Below are 20038 nucleotides of genomic sequence, written 5' to 3'. Positions count from 1 at the left end.
CTCTGATTATCTTATATGTCTCAATTAAGTCACCTCTCAACCTCTTCTAACGAAAACAGCTTCAAGCCCCTCAGCCATTCCTCATAAGACCTTCCCTCTATACCAGGCAACGTCCTAGTAAATCTCTTCTGAACCTGTTCCAAAGCTTCCACATCCTTCCTATAATGTTGTGACCAGAACGGAAGAGAGAGTTTTTGAACTTTGGTGGTTGGAACTGAAAACTTAAAGTTGACTTAAAATGACAGAGGTAAACATGAAAGATAGGAGTAGTGATGAGGACAGTGATGGCGAGCAATCTCATGTCGCCAAAGACCAGGTAGGGATCTGCTTAAATATGTCCAAGCATTTGAGAAAGTGGCTAAACAAATGAAATGGCCAGTGACCATATGGGTATTGTTGATTCAAACAAAATTGGTAGATGGAGCTAGTGAGATATTTACATTATTAGAGGAGGCATCTGGGGAGTATGATGAGGTGAAAAAAACCATCCTACAAATGAGCTAGTACCAGAAGCCTACAGTCATTAACGGAATTTAAGGAGGGAACCTGGTCAAAAGTACATTGAGTTTGAAAGGATCAAAAAAAATAATTTTGATAGGTGTGTAAGGGCATTGAAAATAGATAAAACATATGACACTCTTAGAGAGATGATTATTTTGGAGGAGTTCAAAAGAATCACTTCCTGAAGTAGTGTGAACTCATGTGGAAGAGCAGAGAGTTAAAACAGCAAAACCAGCAGCTGAAATGGCTGATGAGTATGAGTTGGTTCATAAATCAAAGATTGGCTTCAGACATCAATATCAACCTGTGAGGGATAGAAATTGGGGAAAAGAGAAATAAAATATCCTATATTGTCACGTGTGGTCCATTGTAGAAGTAGAGTGAATAGCTTTGACAATGTCTGTTTCTTATGGCACCAGCTTAGGGTACAAGTACCTAGGTACAAATATTGGATACAAAAGAGGAATAAAAAGTAGTTACATTACTTTACAGAGTTTAAAAAATAAGTTAGAAATAAGACATCATTAAAGGATTGACATTACAGCCAGGTAAAAAAAAATTCAAATAAACATTATATCACAATAGCTCAGCACAGTGCCTCCACATATAGTCTGATCACCCGTGCCAGACCCCAGTCCAATGGCCATTCCCACTCCACTCCACGCCTCCAGTCTGTTCCATGCTGGCTCTCAGCTGCTCTAATGTTAGCTCCATGACTGACTCCCCCATGCCAGTCTCTGCCCATATTGCTCTGGGGATGCTCTCTCATGCACTGCTTCGGGTGCTCGCAGTCTGTGTGCCGGTCCAGGACTTGCTGCTGTGGGGCTGCTTCCTCACATGCTGCTCTCGGGGCTTACTCCCCTCGCATTGCTCTGGGACTCACTGCCCGCAATGCTTCAGGGCTGCTTCATCACACACTGCCCGCACCTGCTAGTGCTCCAGGATTCGCCTCTGGGCTAAGGGGAGAGAAAAAGAAAAAGAAAAAGAGAAAAAATAAGAAAGAAAGAAAACGAACAGGTAGAGCAGAGGAGCTCCGGCAGGAGCATCTTACTCTGCCATCGTCTCTGGTGGTAAGGGAAACGGAGATCTCACTGGATTAGTAAAGATTGTTTACCACAAGGTAAAAAGGAAATCCCTGAGGATGAAAAAAAAGTTAAAAACCTCAGGTGTTTTCAGTGGAATAAAGTAGGCCACACAAAGTCACAATGTTAGTGGTTCAGAAAATGCACTAGGAAGACATGGGAAACAGGATAAGTTTTGTTGAAATAGTAAAGGAAAGCACAGTGGAAGCTAAAAAGTTGTAAAATAATTTACAACTTAATCAGGGATTGGATGAGAAAGAAGTGCCAGATCTCTTTTTATTTAGAGTCATAGAGTCTTAGAAATGTACAACACAGAAACAGACTCTTTGGTCCAACTCATCCATGCCGACCAGATATCCTAAATTAATCTAGTCTGATTTGCCAGCATTTGGTCCATATCCCTTCCTATTCATGTACCCATCCAGATGCCTTTTAAATGATGTAATTGCACCAGCCTCCACCCCTTCCTCTACAGCTCATTCCATACACTCACAACCCATTGCCCCTTAGGTCCCTTTTAAATCTTTCCTCTCACCTTAAACCTACACCCTCTAGTTTTGGACTCCCCCACCCCGAGGAAAAGATCTTGGCTATTCATCCCATCCATGTCCTTCATGATTTTATAAACCTCTATAAGGTCACCCCTCAGCTTCCGATGATCCAGGGAAAATAGCCCCAGCCTATTCAGCCTCTCCCCTCTCCTTATAGCTCAAATCCTCTAACCTGGCAACATGCTTGTAAATCTTTTCTGAATCCTTTCAAATTTCACAACATCCTTGCTATAGCAGGAAGGCCAGAATTGCATCCAATATTCCAAAAGTGGCCCAACCAATGTTCTGTACAGCCGCAACATGACCTTCCAACTCCTTTATTCAATGCACTGACCAATAAAGGCGTTCTTCACTATCCTGTCTAACTGGAACTCTAATTTCAAGTAACTACGAACCTGCACTCTTGCATGGGTAAAGTTTACTCATGTTTGCCAGGAGGAGTAAGTGAAGAAATTAAAATTTTAAGAGATACCGGAGCAAATCAGTCTTTGATGGTGAGGGATGAAGAGATATTCTATTCAGAAGGTGTGGAATTCATGGTGAGAAGAGCAGTGTTCCATTAAATAAAGTGAAGTTGGAGAGTCTGGTAAAAGTGGTGAGGTGGTAGGAAGTAACAGAGAAATTCTTGATTCTGGAAAGACAGTTTATCCTTGTTAATGATTTAGCTGGATCACAATTGGGAGTGATGATGACTGCAATTGAAAAGCCAGTTGAAAATCAAGCAACTGAGGTGTTACAGGAAGTATATTTTGGGATTTTTCCTGATGATGTGGTCACAAAGCCACAGGTTGAAGCAAGGAGATAAATCAAGGAGTAAAGATAAGGAAGTTGAAGTTCAATTATCAGAGACTATGTTGATCAAATTGTTGAGAAAAAAACAAGAGATGGAGAAGAAAGTGGATATTTTTAGTTCAGAGAAATGAGTTGAATTACAACAGAAAGAGGAAAAAATAAAGCAGTTGTATCAAAAAGCATACACAAAGAAGAAGAACCTGAATGTATCCCAGAATGTCACTATTTTAAATACAAAGTCTTGATAAAGAAATGGAGAACATCACATATTCAAGCAGATAAAAAATGGGCAGAAGTTCATCAAGTTATGATACTGATGAGTTATGGAAAATAGGTGTTGTGGGTAGCACATGAATTACCAATAGGAGGCCATACTGACCCAAGATGGCACCGGATATGGTTGACTCCTTGCAAGCTCCAGCGTGGAGACCTAAGTTTCCAATTTCCTACAATTGTTCAACACTCTTTAAACTTTATAGCATACTTTTAAAAATTACTAATGCCTATGTTTATCTAAACTCACAGCTTTGAAGCTCCCCCAGTCCTCAAAGCCAGCTTACTGGATGAAGGCAGCAGACCACGTGGTGCCCATGACCCATCTGACCAGCCTGGAAGAAGGCAAGGCAAGTCGGAGGCAGCCTACGCGAGCCACAGGCTTGGGGCCTGCCAGAAAATGGGAGGTGCCTGAGAAACCTACCCCAGGAAGGAGAACCAACAGGAAATGCTCCCAGCTCCATAAGACGCCTGCCTGACATGAAATCTATCAGAACGTACCTGGACAGCAGCCCAAACTCTTCTGCAAAAAACGTGGCTGGACCTGGAGCAGCAAATCGGCAGCAACTGAAACCAGGAACTTCTCCAATGGGTCCTAAGCAAACTCCCTCCAGTAAAAAAAACACACAGTAAATTACTTGCTACACTGGGTCCTAAGCAGACTTTCTGTAAAAATACACTAAACTGCAACCTACCTGCTCCACAGGGTCCTAGGAAAGATCACTTAACTGGTAGCAGTCACAATCCACTCCACCAGACCACCGGACCACTCAAATGTAAGAAATCTGCGAGGCAGTGGGGTAAGCATGCCGGCTTGCTAGTAAGATTGAAACTACGCGGTTTCAAGACCTCCCTTCCTAGCTTACTCCTAGCAAATGTACAATCTCTGGGGAACAAGATGGACGAACTCAGATCACGGCTCACCTTCCAGCGTGAACTGCGGGACTGCTGCCCACTCTGCTTCACAGAAACCTGGCTCAACCCATCCATTCCCGACTGTGCACTTCAGGCTGATGGTTTTTCTATCCATCGTATAGACCTCAAGTAAGACAAAGGGTAGAGGGGCTTGCTTTTTAATCAACAACTTGTAGTGCACAGACATGGCAACCCTGGACAGCCACTGCTCCCCAAATCTTGAATTCCTCACCATCAAATGCCGCCCCTTCTATCTACCATGGGAATTTACTGCTGCTATACTAACTGCTGTGTACATACTGCCACAGACAAAGGTTGAGGAAACTCTGGATGTGCTGTACTCCACCACTAACACCCTGGAGACCGAACACCCCGAGGCCCTGTTTACTGTAACTGGCAACTTCAATCAAGCCAATCAAAGGAAGGTGTTGCCCAAGTACCACCAGAACATGACCTGCCCCACCAGGAGCCCGAACATTTTCGACCACTGCTACACCACTATGAAAGATTCCTACCACTCAATCCCCCACCCTCATTTGTTTTGGGAACTCCGACCACAATGCCATGTTTCTTCTCCTGGCTTACAGGCAAAAGATCAAGCAGGAGACCTCCTCTCAGATACTGGTCCAGTGCTGGTCGAAGGAGGCAGAGGATCAACTCCGGTGCTGTCTGGAATCGGCTGATTGGGACATGTTCAAACAGTCCGCAGTACCTTGGATGAGTATGCCAACACCGTCACAGACTTTATCAGCAAGTGCGTGGAGGACTGCATGCCGAGGAAGTCAATCCGGGTATTCCCCAACAAGAAACCCTTGATGAATCAGGACATACAGAACCTGCTAAAATGCAGGCATGATGCCTTCAGATCAGAAGAACCACTCAAATATAAGGAATCCAAGTATGACCTGCGCAGAGCCATTAAGACAGCCAAGGACCAATACCGATCCAAACTAGAGATCCAGATAGACACCCGGCGACTATGGCAAGGACTAAATGACATCACAGGTTCTAAAAAGAGATAGTGCAAGATAGCAGATGATGACACATCCCTCCCAGATTGTCTCAACGCCTTCTATGCTCGCTTTGAGCAGAATTTCAGTGGAGTCCTGATGAAAAGTCCTGATGAACCTATCCCAACAGTCACTGCATTAGAGGTTAGATCAGTTTTCCTGCGTGTGAATCCAAGGAAAGTGATGGGACCAGACGGAGTATCAGGCCACGCACTCAGAGCATGCGCAGATCAACTGGCAGAGGTCTTCTCGGACATCTTCAACGTCTCCCTGTAGCAGAACACTGTCCCTGCCTGTTTCAAGAGGGCCAACATCATCCCTGTGCCTAAGAAGGCTCATGCAGCATCCCACTGCTGCTATTTGTGGGGGCGGCACGGTGACTCAGTGGTTATCATTGCTGCCTCACTGCGCCAGGGTCCCAGGTTTGTTTCCAGCCTCGGGCGACTATGTGGAGTTTGCGCATTCTCCTCGTGTCTGCGTGGGTTTCCTCCGGGTGCTCCAGTTTCCTCCCACAGTCCAAAGATGTGCAGGTCAGGTGACTTGGCCATGCTAAATTGCCCATAGTGTTAGGTGCATTAGTCAGAGGGAAATGGGTCTGGGTGGGCTACTGTTCGGAGGGTCGATGTGGACTTGTTGGGCTAAAGGGCCTGTTTCCACACTGTAGGGAATCTAATCTAATTTAACCTAATATCAATGACTACCACTCAGTGGCCCTAACATCGGTGGTCTTGAAGTGCTTTGAAAGGCTGGTCATGGCATTAATCAACTCCAACTTCCTCACTACTCACTCCAATTTTCCTATTGGACCAACAGATCCATGTCAGATGCCATATCACTTGCCCTTATTCCTCCTTAAAACATCTTGACACCAAGAACAACTACATAAGAATCCTACTTGTTGACTACAGTTCAGCCTTCAACACTATTATCCCCTCGAGATTGATTACTAAACTTAGTGATCTCGGACTAAGACCCACTCTCTGCAAATGGATCTTCAGTTTCCAGACCGATAGGCCACAATCAGTGAAGATTGGGGACAATATTTCACCCTCACTAACACTCAACACTGGAGCCCCCCCAGGGGTGTGTACTCAGCCCCCATTGTACTCACTATATACCCATGACTGTGTTACCAAATACCAGAGTAATGCCATTTACAAGTTCGTTGATGAACCATAGTCAGTTGAATCTCAGATGGCGACGAAACAGACTACAGATGGGAGGTGGACGTCCTGGAAAAATGGTGCACTGAGAACAACCTAGCTCTTAATGCTAGCAAAACCAAGGAACTCATTATTGACTTTTGGCGGGATGTTACTCATGCCCCCTACACATTAACAGCACAGAGGTGGAACGAGTGGACAGTGTCAAGCTCCTGGGAGTGGTCATCCACAAGAAGCTTTTTTGGACTCTTCATGTGGATGCACTCGTTACAAAGGCCCAATGTCTCTTCTTCCTCAGGCAGGCTGAGGAAATGTGGCATGATGGAGAATATCCTTGCCAACTTTTATAGGTGCGCCATCGAGGGCATTCTGTCTGGATGTATCACTACCTGGTATGGCAACTATACCATTCAAGACCGCAGACTGTTACAGAGAGTGGTGAACTCACCCTGGACAATCACAAAGGCCAATCTCCCATCTGTAGAATCCATCTACCAGGCCCGCTGTCAAGGAAAGACCACCAGCATTCTCAAAGATCCATCCCATCCTGGCAACGTTTTTCTGCAACCTCTACCATCAAGAAGAAGGTACAGAAGCCAGAACACATGCACCAGCCGATTTCGAAACAGCTTCTACCCTACAGTTGTCAGAATCCTGAATGAACTCACAAACTCTTAATATTTGCCTGTACCTGTGTTTTTGTTTTTGCCACTGTTTACCTATTATTTACTTATCTATGCTACTTAACTATGTGATCTGCCTGTATTGCTCGCAAGACAAAGCTTTTCACTGTGCTTGGTACACGTGACAATAAATTTAATTCAATTCAGTTCAATTCAATTTGGAAGCAAGGAAAACTCAAGCCAAAATACAAAATATTTTATTAGCCTGCACTGCATAAGGATGTGGTTGAATTTTGCCAGACATGTTATATGTGTCAGGTAACAGAAAAACCCCAGGCAATGATAAAATCAGCATCCTCAATACCCATTCCCATATTTTGAAGAACTTTTTACAACAATCATAATTGATTTTGTAGGATCCCTATCTAAAAACGTGGTAATCAGTATTTGTTGACCATAATGGATGTCTCTTCTAGATTTCCAGAGGCCATTCCATGGCTAAAATGATTGTAGAAGCAGTCCTCAAATCTTCTATTAAATATGGACCACCCACAGAGATACAATTGGACCAAGAGTCAAATTTCATATCAAAGTTATTCAACTTTAAAGATGGTGGCGGAGTAAGAGTGCAGTTTGCAGGCTCCCACCTGGATCCCTGCTCCATCCATGTTTCCTGATTTTTCACTTTCCTTTTCAATCTTTCATTACTCACCATATGTCTGTTTGTACAGTGTGGAGAGACTGAACAGCATAAACAGTCAGGCCGAGGAAGCTGGTAATGAGAGTGGGACCCAACGTGTAATCGGAATTGGAGGCTGCGACTGGGTCTTGCCCAAGTATGTTCTGGGCACAGGGTGATCAGGGGTTGCAACTGGGTACTGCCTGAGCATGTTCCGGAGGCAGCAGCTTCAGCAGCAGTACAGTGGCAATGGCATTGCGGATCCAGAACATTCAAAATAGAAACCAATGCAGAAATAGTGAGCAGTGAGGGAGGTCCCCTGGTATCTGCGACATTGAGAACTGCCAGCTGAGGTCTCCCAGAGAATGAATTAAGTAGAGGAGGTTAGGGCTCCATAATGGCTAAGCACTCTAGAAAGACTACTGAACTTTTAACTTTATTTTTCTAGTTCATATTAAGACAGATAAGTGCCACGATTTTCTGTCAGCTACATCACCCGCTCTCTAGCTTTACGCTTGCATATTCCACCAGGTTAAGTAGCTGACAACTCTCACTGTTGCATGCAGCATCACCTCTCAACGACTCTCACTCACCTCATTCCCTCCACAAAACTACTATCCTTTCTGGCTTCTGCACTTCTTGCTGACCCTCTTGTGACACCTACCATCTCTTGCTCCTATACCATCACAGTCTTCTTCTAGCCACTTTTATCTCACTCAATCCCATCTTTTGGTCTCACTGCAGGGGGAAATATCACATAACTACATAGAAAAGGCCAAAACTATGTCCTCATCCCAAGAAAATCTTCAAAATGGTTGGAGAGGACTATGCTTGCACATAGAGTCATAGAGTTGCACAGCACGGAAATAGTCATTTCAGTCCAATTTGTCCATGCTGACCAAATATGCTAAATTAATCTTGTCTCATTTGACAGCATTTGTCCCATATCCCTTCCTATTCATGTACCTGTCCAGATGCCTTTTAAATGTTGTAATTGTATCAGTCTCCATCCCTTCCTCTGGCAGCTCATTCCATACACACAGCACCATCTGCATGAAAAACTGCCTCTTAGGTCCCTTTTAAATCTTTCTCCTCTCACCTTAAATCTATGCCCTCTAGTTTTGGACTCCTCTACCCTGGGAAAAAAAAACCTTGGTTATTCACCTTATCCATGCCCCTCATGATTTTGAAACCTCTATAAAGTCACTCTTCAGTCTCCGATACTCCAAGGAACATAGCCCCAGCCTATTCAGCCTCTCCACATAGTTCAAACTCTCCAACTGGAAACATCCTTGTAAATCTTTCCTAACTGTTTCAAGTTTAACAATATTTTTCCTATAACAGGGAGATCAGAAATGAATGCAGTATTCCAAAAGTGGCCTAACCAAAGCCGTGTACAGGTGCAACATGATATCTCAACTCCGATACTCAATGCACTGACCAATAAAGACAAGCATACCAAATACTTTCTTCACTACCCTGTCTACCTGCGACTCCATCTTCAAGGAACTATGAACCCGTATCCCAAGTTCTATTCATTCGGCAAAACACCCCAGGCCCTACCATTAAGTGCATAAATTCTGCCCTGATTTGCCTATCAAAATACAACAATTAAATTAAATTCCATCTGCCACTCCTCCATCTGATCAAGATTCCCTTGTGCTCTGGGATAACCTTCTTCACTGTCCACTACACCTCCACTTTTGGCGTAATTTGCAAACTTAATCACACCTCCTATATTCACATCCAAATAATTTACATAATGGCAACACACTGGACCAAGCACCTATCCTTGTGGCACACTACTGGTCACAGGCTTCCAGTCCAAGAAACAACCCTCTACCACCACCCTCTGTCCCCAACCTTCAAACAATGTTTTATTCAGATGGCTAGCTGTCCCTGGATTCCAAATGATCTAACCATGCTAACCAGTCTACCATGCAGAACCTTGTTGAACACATGGGAATGCTGAAACCGTCATGTCTGGGCAGCGAGGTAAGCTTCGCTGTGCTGTGCTGCTCTGCCATGACCACCAAAGTGAATGTATTTTAAGATGTTCAAGCTTCTACCCTACTACTGCACATCTAATAGATTCTCTTCTTTTGTGCAGGCACCAATGGCACACACACACAAACTCTACTCTGAAGAGGCCTGTCCTTAACTACATCAGATCCTCCTCCACCTCTGGGGAAGAAAAGTGACAGATCCCTCAGATGATCAGACAAAGCTGTCTCCTCCACCAGCTCAAAGATTTGCAGCATGGTGATTTCTCTCTCTAGATTAGATTCGGCAGCATTTTATAGTAAGCATATTAGTGGCACATCACCATAATTGATTAACGAAGTAATGATCCAGGTCTGTGGCACTCGGAAGACAGGCACTTGCTCAGCCCCAGGTGGAAGATGACCCCATCGTGCCAGCTGGGAATAAATTATATGCATTCATCCTATCTATGCTCCTCATGATTTTCTACACTTCAATAAGGTCACCCTTCATTCTCCTATGTTTCAAGGAAAAAAGTCATATCCTGGCCAACCTCTCCCAATAACTCAGGTCTACTAGTCCTGGCAACATCCTCGTAAATCTTCCTGGCATCTTTCCAGGTTAACTATGTCTTTCCTATCACAAGAGGATCCATAACTGTACACAATACTCCAAGTGCGGCCTCACCAATGACTTCCACAACTGTAACATAACGTCCCAACTCCTATATCAATGCCTTGACCGATGAAAGCCAACGTGTTAAATGTCTTCTTCACCACCCTGTCTACCTGTGACGCTGCTTTTAAAGAACTATGTACTTGTACTACAGGTCCCTCTGTTCCACAACAATCCTCAGGACATTCCAAAGTGCAACACCTCACACTTAGCTGTATTTAATTGCATGTGCCAATCCTCAGCCCACTTTCTCCACCCGATCAAGATCCCTCTGTACTTTTGGTAACCTTCCTCGCTATCAACAATATCTCGTCATCTGCAAACTTATTAATCATTCCTTGTACATTCACATCCAGATAATTTATATAAATAACAAATAACAAAGGTCCCAGCACCATACCATGTAGCACACCACTAGTCACACCACAGAAACAACCTTCAATCATCACCCTCCGTTCCCTACCATCAAGCCAATTTTGAATCCAATTAGCTAGCTCTCCCTGGATCCCACGCCCACCTATATTTCATGACTAGCCTGCCGTGTGGGACCATATCAAAGGCCTTACTAAAGACCATAGGTGCAACATCCACTGCCCCACTCTCATCTATTTTCTTGGTTACCTCTTCAAAAACTTGAAAAGACTTGTCAGACATGACTTCCCATGCACAAATCCATGCTGACGATCCCTAATCAGACCTTGACTATCCAAATGTTGGTTGATCCTGTCCCTCAGTATCCTCTCCAACTTGCCTATCACTTCTGGTTTGTCTTTGCTATCTTAAAGCTTCTCTTCTTAGCTAAACTGATTCATCCAAGGTAAATCTCTTCTGCATCCCCTGCAGTGCAATCATACCCTTCCTGTACTGATGAACTAATGAAGGGTCATCGGACTCGAAACATTAACTTTGCTTTCTCCGAATAGATGCTGCCAACCAAAAAGAACTCCTGCTTTTGCTCTGTAATAGGTCCTTGCCTCCAGTCAAATTCCGCACTGATAGCCAACAGAAAGTGTATGATTATGTGATCATTCAAAAGTGCACACTTCTAGAAGGGCAAACATTTATACTACTTTTGTGATTAACAAGCCAGAGCACACACATTCAGTGATGATTGATGACTAATGCTCAATTACCATCCAGATTCAGCCTCAGCTCTCAGAGGTACACCCAACCCCTGTGGACCAAGGTAACAATGAAATATACTCTCAGCGCTAAAATTTGTTAGAACATAGATAGAACATAGAACATAGAACAATACAGCACAGAACAGGCCCTTCGGCCCACGATGTTGTGCCGAACTTCTAACCTAGATTAAGTACCCATCCATGTACCTATCCAAATGCCGCTTAAAGGTCGCCAATGATTCCGACTCTACCACTCCCACGGGCAGCGCATTCCATGCCCCCACCACTCTCTGGGTAAAGAAGAGTCATCGGAGTCAGCCATTTTTCTTCCTTATATACAGATTGAGGTTTGGTCGAACATAGTACGCTATTCAGGTTGCATTCTCATGAGACTGTTCCAGTGTCCACCAGAGTACCCTTTTATTTAGCATATTTCTGTCAATCTCACAAGCTTTTAAGCTCCCCACTTTTCCATCCAGCCCTCTTACTTAATGGTCAATAGACCAGATTTTCTTCTTTGGCCCTTCATGTTCCTACGCATGACTGCTTTCCACTGACCACCCATATCCCTTCCTGCAGTCTCATGCCCTGTGTGCTGAAATTCTACTGTTATATTTGGAGTTGCCCCTTCATTTTAATTATTCCCTCTGCACTTCAGCAAATTACATTTCAACCCACACTTGAGTCTCCCACTTTCCCCAAACAATATGGCTTGCTGCCTGATAACCACATTTAATGCTCAAACTCCCAGAACTAATCATGAGGACAGCTACCTAAAGTGATATCTTTACAGCTGCCCAACTGTTATCCAAGGACTGTTGGACCTGACCTGCAGGACTGACTGTGATTTGGTCCCTGGACTGGAAGGACACAGATTCTAATTGCACCAACTGCTTGACTGACTGTAGCCAAACCCTTGGATTGAGATCAGCCAAGCCGCTGACTGACCATGGTCATCCTTCACTTTACTAAGGACTGCTACTCTTAGACTTTCAGACATGGCCATGTTTAAAACACACACAGTATATTTGTCATGTAAGCTGCTGGCATATGCCATAGGTGCGATATTGATGTAGTATGGTGCTGACAGGCTTCACTGTTAATGCTAGCATCCATGGAAAGCTGCCTGGCTTTCTCTCTGTGCTATGAGGCAAGGAAAGGCAGAGATGTCGGCAGACTGGAATTTCTTAACAAAGTGGCAAAGACTTTAAAGGCAAGCAAGATGGAGATGCTGTGAGAGTCCTAGTAAACATAAAGTGAGTGAGCACTAAGAAAGCAAGGTGAGAGACATGAAGTGCATCCTGTGTAGAAAGCTGTGTGCCCCTACTAGCAGGGTGATCTGGCAGCAGTATTGAAATGCAAGATGTCAGTGAGCTTCAAAGTCCAGTAGTGAAGATTAATTCAGTCTGAGTATGCCATAGTGATGTGGGAAGGTTTTTTTTTGCCAATGCCAACTGGAGGAAGTATGGAAGCAGTTGTTGCTAATGGAGCATGCAATGAGATACTGTTGAATGGACATAAAGATAGCAACGGGATCTTGATTAGATGGGCCAATGGGCTGAGAAGTGGTAGATGGAGTTTAATTTAGATAAATGCGAGGTGCTGCATTTTGGGAAAGCAAATCTTAGCAGGACTTATACACTTAATGGTAAAGTCCTAGGGAGTGCTGCTGAATAAAGAGACCTTACAGTGCAGGTTCATATATCCTTGAAAGTGGAGTCACAGGTAAATAGGATTGTGAAGAAGGCATTTGGTATGCTTTCTTTTATTGGTCAGAGTATTGAGTACAGGAGCTCATGTTGCGGCTGTACAGGACATTGTTTAGGCCACTGTTGGAATACTGCATGCAGTTCTGCTCTCTTTCCTATCAGAAAGATGTGAAACTTGAAAGGGTTCAGAAAAGATTTACAAGGATGTTGCCAGGGTTGGAGGATTTGAGCAATAGGGAAAGGTTGAATAGGCTGGGGCTGTTTTCCCTGGAGCGTCGGAGGCTGAGGGATGACCTTATAGAGGTTTATAAAATCATGAGGGGCATGGGTAGGATAAATAGACAAAGTCTTTTTCCTGGGGTGAGGGAGTCCAGAACTAGAGGGCATAGGTTTAGGGTGAGAGGGGAAAGATATAAAAAAGACCTAAGGGGCAACTTTTTCACACAGAGGGTGGTATGTGTATGGAATGAGCTGCCAGAGGGAGTGATGAAGACTACTACTACTGCAACATTTAAAAGGTATCTGGATGGATATATGACTGGGAAGGCTTTGGAGGTATATGGGCCGGGTGCTGGCAGGTGGGACTAGTTTGGGTTGGGATATCTGGTCGGCATGGACAAGCTGGACCGAAAGGCCTGTTTCCATGCTGTACATCTCTATGACTATGACACTTTCGGCTAGATGAGAGTTGCATCTGTCAAGTAATCACTTTTAGTTCAGCAATGTGCAGCAATTAGTTTCTCAGTTATACATAGTAGAATCTCAATCTACATATAAATGAAGCAAGATTAGCTAAAGTGTATTCTCATGAGCATAGCATTCTCTCACATTTCTTGTCATTGACACTACCATTCAAGGGCTGGGAATATTCCAACCCATTGTATGGTGTGCCAATACTGAACTGATTGTTACCTGAACTCAATCTGGTCTGAATTGATTGTTACCAGAACTCAATCTGGTCTGGTTACATACATTAAATGAAAAACTTCAGATTCACAAAACAACTACGTTATTTGCACAGCTGATCTTTAGATAATGAAATGCTGTTGGGCAGAAAGGGAAATATAAAGATAAACCAGAATTCAACATTTAAACAAAAACATCATCATCGGCAGTTCTTTGCAGATGAGGATGACTCTCTTCCACATTTAGGGTGAGTCTGTAGGTGGCAGTACAGACTGATGCTGCTTCTGCAGGCTCTGTTACACTTGGGGCAGAAGGTGGTCATGGGAAAGATTAGGTGGCGTGTTAGTGTGGCAGCACTCTCCTTATGCTGACTTCCCCAACTTCCACTTGCCCTGACAGCAAGTCTCGAGGTTCTCGACACCTTGCAGCATGTTCCTCCTCCACTTTGGATGGTCTTGGGCCAGTGATTCTCAGGTGTCTGTGGGAATGCTGCACTTCGCCAATTAGGCCTTGAGGTTATCACTGAAGCGCTTTTTCTGTCAGCCTCGGGCTTGCCTGCTGTTTCAGAGCTGGAAGTAAAGCATCTGCTGGGGGAGTATTGTGTTAGTCTAACGGCGATGTGCCAGCCAATCCCAGTCAATCAAGTGTGGTCAGTGACTTGATGCTGGGAACGTTGGCCTGGTTGAGAATGCTGGAGTGGTGAGCCCTTTTTCCCAGCAGAATCGCAGGATCTTGCAGAGGCAGCATTAGTGATACTGCTCCAGTGTCTTGAGGTGTCTACAATCCACATCTTAGAGCCACATAGGAGAGCTGGAACCACCACAGATCTATAAATCAGATGCTTGGTCTCAGATCTGATGTTGTTGTTCTTGTACACCCTTTTCTTTGGGTGACCAAAGGCTGCTCTAACATGCTTGTGGCGGAGCTGGATCTCTTCAGTATTAACTGCTTTGGCTGACAGGAAATTCCTGAGGTATTGGAAATCTGTAAGGTCTCCCCAAGGACATTGATAATCAGGGGCTCACTCCACAATGCCAGGCCAGATTGGTGGCGGACCTTCATTTTACGGATGTTCAGGGTGAGACCTGTGCTCTCATATGCCTTTGTAAACTGCTGACAATGGTTTGAAGTACATATTCAAGAGATTGCACATATGCAAGCATCATGTGTGTATTGCAGCTCAATGACACTGTTTGGGATGACTTTGGTTTTGGCTTGAAGGTGGCGGAGGTTGAACAATTTCATGCTGGTTCTGTAAATTAGTCCCACTCCAGCAGGGAGCTTGTCAGTGGTGAGGTGAAGCATTGCAATAAGTTAGGGTGATGTCAGGGTGATGAGGCAGTCCTGCTTGACACTTGTCCAAATAGGGAATGGGTTGGTGGTGGAGCCATTTGTTATTACCATGACTACCATGTCGTCACGGGGCAGGCGCTGAAGGATGGTGACAAACTTCATGGTGCAGCCAAAGCCGAGAAGGATGTTTCCTGATTGATGGTATCAAAGAGGGAAACAAGATCCCTCTTTGCAAGATCCAAGAGGGCCACATACAGATGTAGGTTCTTTTCTCTGCATTTGTCCAGCAGTTGTTGCGCAGTGAAAATCATGTCCATTGTGCCCCTTCATGGCTGGAAGCCACACTGTAACTCCGGGAAGAATTCCTTAATCCCAGGGAGGAGGCAGTTGAGGAGACCTTGGCGATGACTTTTCCCAATGATGAACAGCAGGGAGATTCCTCTGTAGTTACCACAGTTGATTTATTCTCTTTTTTGAAAATGCTCATGACTACAGCATCTCCAAGGATGCTCTCCTCCTTCCAGATAAGACAGACAAAGGTGTGTGGCTGCAGCAGGAGCTCTTTGCCTCCTGACTTCAATGCCTCAGCAGGGATACCATCTGCTCTAAAAAGCCTCATTGTTCTTTAGCTGGTGGATGGCCTTCTTTACTTTGTGCAGGCCTGGGATGTTGCGAAGCTCATGGCACATGGCATGCTGTGGGAACAAAAACAGTTTGGTACTGCCATTAGATAAAGAGATATGCTTTGAATTCTTTTCAATCATTCATAGGATGTGGGCAATGTTAGCTGGGACAAAGTTTGTTGTCTATCCATAATTATCCTTGAGAAGGTGGTGCCTTCTTGAACTGTTGCATTTCATTTGGTGTAGGGTACACCTACAATGCGTTAGAGATCAAATTCTAGGTTTTTGACCCAGTAATACTGAAGTAATGGTGACACATTTCCAAGTCAGAGTGGTGAGTGGTAGCGATGCATCTGTTGCCTTTGTCCTTCTATATAATGGTGGTCACATGCTTGGAAGGTATAGTCTGAGGAGCTTTGGTGAATTTCTAGATAGTACATACTGTTGCTATTGAGCATTGGGATTGGAGGGAGTGAATGTTTGTGGATGTAGTACCAACCAAACTGGTTGCTTTGACCTGAATGGTGTCAGGCTTCTTGAGTGCTTTTGCAGTTGCATTCACCGTGGCAATAGGAGAGCATTCCATCACACCAGAGTTGATGGTGAACTGATTTCAGTTAGCCAGGAGGTGAAAATCTTGCTGGATCCCTAACATGAGACCTGCCTTTGTAGTCCAGTATTGATATGGCAGTCCAGTTCAATTTCTGGTCAATGGTAACCCCTAGGATGTTGTTAATGGGGGATTCAGTGATGATGGAGTTATTGAATGTCAAGGGGAAATGGTTAGATCTTCTCTTGTTAGACATGGTCACTGGTTGGCATTTGCGTTGTCAGCCTAAGCCTGGATATTGTCCAGGCCTTACTGATTTAGGACTGATTCAGCATTTGAGGAGTTGTGAACATTGTGCAATCATCATTGAACATGCTTCTGACCTTATGCTGAAAGGAAAGCTATTGATGAAATGGCAGGGGTTAGGAGACTGCATTGATGAATCCCAAGAAGGTGTCACCATCCTGACTTGGAAATATATTGTTTTTCCTTCAGAGTCACGGAGTTAAACTTTTCAAAGTCCCTCCCAAACAGCATGTAGGTCTACCTCCATGATATGGACTGCAGTGGGTCAAGAAGATAGCCCACCATCACATTCTCAAAGACAACTAAGGATTAGCAATAAATACTGTCCCAGCCAGCTGGGCCTACATCTTATGAATAAAACTAAAATCTGGAGCTGAGATGACTAACCTCCAACAACTACAACCATCTTCCTTTGTGCTAGGTATGACTCCATACAATGAAGAGCTTTCCCTGGGATTCGCAATGACTCTAATTTTGCTCGGACTACTTGATTCCCCATGCAGTCAAATGCAGCCTTGACGTCAAGGGCAGTCATTCTCATTTAACCTTGAGAATTCAGATCTTTTGTGTTGAGGTGGTGAAAAAACCTGACAGAAGCCAAACTGAGCATCAATGAGCAGATTATTGTAAAGTACTGCTTGAGAGAACTATTGATGGCAACTTCCAAATTGCACTGATAATCAAGTTGATTAATAGTGCACAAATTGGCTAGGTTATATTTGTTCTGTTTTAGATGTACAGGGCATACCTGTGCTAGTTTGTAAACTGACATGTAGGTGAGTGTTGTATTTATACTGTAATAGCCTGACAGGGGTATTGTACATTCTGAAGCATCTGACTTCAGTACTATTGCGAGAATTTTATCAAGTCTCAAAGCCTTTTCAGTATTTTGCAACTCCAGTTGTTTCTTGGTACCATGTGGAATTCTTCAAATTGTCTGAAAACTAACATCTATGATATTGGGGACTTCTGGAGGAGGGAAAGAGAGAGAGAGATGGATTGTCCAAGCAGCACTTCTGCCTGAAAATTTCAAAAATGCTCCCACTTTTGCACTGATGGGTAGGGCTTCCCTCAGCATTGAGGATTGAGATATTTTTCCACGTATGGAGTCAGCTATTACAAGGGGGCATAGCTTTAAATTAAGGGGGGGGTAGGTATAGGACAAATGTTAGGGGTAGGTTCTTTACTCAGCGAGTCGTGAGTTCATGGAATGCCCTGCCAGTAGCAGTGGTGGACTCTCCCTCATTATGGGCATTTAAGCGGGCATTGGATAGGCATATGGAGGATAGTGGGCTAGTGTAGGTTAGGTGGGCTTGGATCGGCGCAACATCGAGGGCCGAAGGGCCTGTACTGCGCTGTATTCTTCTATGTTCTACGTTCTATATTGTAGAACCACCTCCTCCTCCCGTGAATTGTTCAATTGTCCACCAGCATTTATGACTATACATGGCAGGACTGAAGAAATTAGATCTGATCATTTGATTTGAATTTGCATAGCAGTATAGTTTGCTGTTTTGATATTTGACGTGCAATTAGCCTGGCTTTATGGCTTCATGACCTTGACACCTCATTTTAAAGTATGCCTTTCTGCACTCTGCATTGAACAAGAGTTAATCCCTTTCTTTTAATAATCATTCACAGAATGAGGGCATTATTGGCTAGGCTAGCATTTACTGCCCATCCCTAATTGAATAAAGTTAAAAATCACACAACACCAGGTTATAGTCCAACAGGTTTAATTAGAGGCACTAGCTTTCGGAGCGCTGCTCCTTCATCAGGTGGTTGTGGAGTACACAGCTGTAAGACAGAATTTATAGCAAAAGTTTACAGTGTGATGTAACTGAAATTATACACTGAAAAATACTTTGATTGTTTGTTAAGCCTCTCATCTGTTAGAGGAACCATGTTAGTTTCACTTCATATGTAAATCGCAATTTTCTTTTTAAAAGTTACATTCTCAGGTGAACTTTATTTGGGCTGTCATCAATTGTTAATGTGCTGAAGGTGTTAGCCCCTGTATGCTGTGGTCTGTGCCATTATGTTTAAACTGATTCTAATCTATAAAATGAATTAACAGAATCTTACATGGATTCATGCAGTTTTTGAGCTAAGTACAATGTAACTCTGCAAGTACAAATTCACCCCACAAATGTATATATGTGTGTGTGCGGGCCTGTGTGTGGGTGGGGTAGGAGGTTGTGAGCGTCTGTGAGAGAGAGTGTATATGTGTGTGTGTGTTTGTGTATGTGAGTGTAGAGGGGTCTGAGTCTGTGAGGTGTGTGTGTGTGTGTGTGTGTGTAGTGCAATGGGGTCACCTGGAGTGTGACATGAACCCAAGGTCCTGGTTGAGGCCATTCCTATGGGTACCGAACTTAGCTATCAGCCTCTACTCGGCCACTTTTCACTGCTGTCTGTCCCGAAGTCCGCCTTGAAGGATGGTCACCCGAAATTCCGAGGTCAAATATTTTGGACCGCTAAAGTGCTCTCCAACTGGGAAGGAACATTCCTGGCTGTTGATTGGTGAAACTGAGCAGAGGCTACAACAACGGATGAATGGGCACCGCACAACAATGTACCATGCCTCAGGGCATCCTTGCCTGCAGCTTATGAGATAGACAATGTTGGTTGAGTTGCATGAGTACCCACCACGTACTTGGTGGGAGGTGTCCCCACACGTAATGGTGTTATCCACGTCCGCACTCTGACACGTCTTGCAGTGCCTATCGTGACAGGGTTATATGGAGTTGTCTTGCAAGCTGGGCAGTTTGCTACAAACGATGATCTGTTTGAGGTTGGTGGTTGTTTAAAGGCGAGCAGTAGAGGTGTGGGGAAGGTCTTAGCGAGTTGCTCATCCTCATTGATGATGTGTTGCAGGCCGCAAAGAACATGGCGCAGTTTTTCAGCTCCTGGGAAGTACTGGACAACGAAGGGCACACTCACACATGAACCCTCTCACAGACTTAGACCCCTTTACACTCACATATAGACTCTCACAGACACTTACAACAACCACCCCCCCACCACCCAGACACACGCACACATACATTTGTGGGGTGAATTTGTACTTGCAGAGTTACATTGTACTGTGCTCAAAAACTGCACAAATCCAGATAAGATTCTGTTAAATCATTTTTTTTAAGATTAGAATCAGTCTAAACATTATGGCACAGACACCAGCACACAGGAGCTAACACCTTTATCTGAGCTGACACCAATTGTTAAAGTTCACCTGACAATATAACTTCTAAAAAAACGTTTTGCGATTTACATATGAAAGAAG

At 44.1% G+C, this 20038-nt stretch overlaps 1 protein-coding gene across 2 annotated transcripts in view; it reads right to left on the bottom strand.

Annotated features, from left to right (window-relative positions):
- Nucleotides 1–7151: 7151 nt before the first annotated feature.
- Nucleotides 7152–20038, bottom strand: part of LOC122559590 (mRNA-decapping enzyme 1B) — a 115406-nt gene continuing 102519 nt past the window's right edge. The window contains exon 10 of one of the 2 annotated variants that reach the window (XM_043709334.2): nucleotides 7152–15974. The gene's annotated coding sequence lies outside the window, so the exon portion shown is untranslated. Of the gene's footprint in view, nucleotides 15975–18536; nucleotides 18556–20038 lie in introns of those variants that run through there. The other variant, XM_087997317.1, reaches the window with a different exon arrangement.

This window comes from Chiloscyllium plagiosum, unplaced genomic scaffold, assembly GCF_037043375.1.
Source record: "Chiloscyllium plagiosum isolate Xiang-an unplaced genomic scaffold, Cpla_swu_hap1 HiC_scaffold_19, whole genome shotgun sequence".
NCBI classification, from domain to species: Eukaryota; Metazoa; Chordata; class Chondrichthyes; order Orectolobiformes; family Hemiscylliidae; genus Chiloscyllium; species Chiloscyllium plagiosum.
This window is presented reverse-complemented; position numbering and strand designations above follow the sequence as displayed.